This window comes from Schistocerca americana, chromosome 5 (assembly GCF_021461395.2).
Source record: "Schistocerca americana isolate TAMUIC-IGC-003095 chromosome 5, iqSchAmer2.1, whole genome shotgun sequence".
Classification (NCBI taxonomy): Eukaryota; Metazoa; Arthropoda; class Insecta; order Orthoptera; family Acrididae; genus Schistocerca; species Schistocerca americana.
This window is the reverse complement of record NC_060123.1, coordinates 622,466,053-622,466,883: the sequence shown is the minus strand read 5'-3', so window position 1 is coordinate 622,466,883 and position 831 is coordinate 622,466,053. Positions and strand designations below refer to the sequence as shown.

The following is an 831-nucleotide window of genomic DNA, read 5'->3' as shown; positions in this document are numbered from 1 at the left end:
CAGGAAGTTTCACATCAGCGCACACTCCGCTGCAGAGTGAAAATCTCATTCTGGAAACATCCCCCAGGCTGTGGCTAAGCCATGTCTCCGCAATATCCTTTCTTTCAGGAGTGCTAGTTCTGCAAGGTTCGCAGGAGAGCTTCTGTAAAGTTTGGAAGGTAGGAGACGAGGTACTGGCAGAAGTAAAACTGTGAGTACCGGGCGTGAGCCGTGCTTCGGTAGCTCAGTTGGTAGAGCACTTGCCCGCGAAAGGCAAAGGTCCCGAGTTCGAGTCTCGGTCGGGCAAACAGTTTTAATCTGCCAGGAAGTTTCACATCAGCGCACACTCCGCTGCAGAGTGAAAATCTCATTCTGGATTCAAGAATGAGTTGCATCGAGAATGTAAATTCAGATTCTAACGCGTTGATTTCAGACACCATGATGCAAGATTCTACGTAGTTGTGCAGTTGACTGCAGACACGCGTAACAGGAATGTTTTAGCAGGGGAAAAGTTTTCTGTCTGGACTGTTATTACGCTTGTTTGCCCGCCATGAATGCGATCCGCGATTTCAATTTTTTATGCCGCCTTCAAGAGCTGTAAATTACGTAAAAACTAATTCGACTTGAAGTACCCTCTTTTCTTAAAATATGTTACATAAAAATGCTTTTCTATGTGGTTTGGAATGATAAACTTAATGTCTATTTTCACTTCAGTTGTGGTATGTATACCAAATAAGCTAAATGCGTGGTTTAAATTCATTATTCTTTCCTCATCGCAAGTATCCTGTGGTCTAGACCTTGCGTCTTTGATTAATAGTGAAAACATCGACCTTCTGAGTATCGATTCCAACA

General features: G+C 43.4%; 1 non-coding gene across 1 annotated transcript; it reads left to right on the top strand.

Annotated features, from left to right (window-relative positions):
- Positions 1 to 211: 211 nt before the first annotated feature.
- On the top strand, positions 212 to 286 carry Trnas-cga. The gene has a single exon. It is a non-coding gene; the product is annotated as a tRNA-Ser (tRNA).
- The last annotated feature ends 545 nt before the right edge of the window (positions 287 to 831 follow it).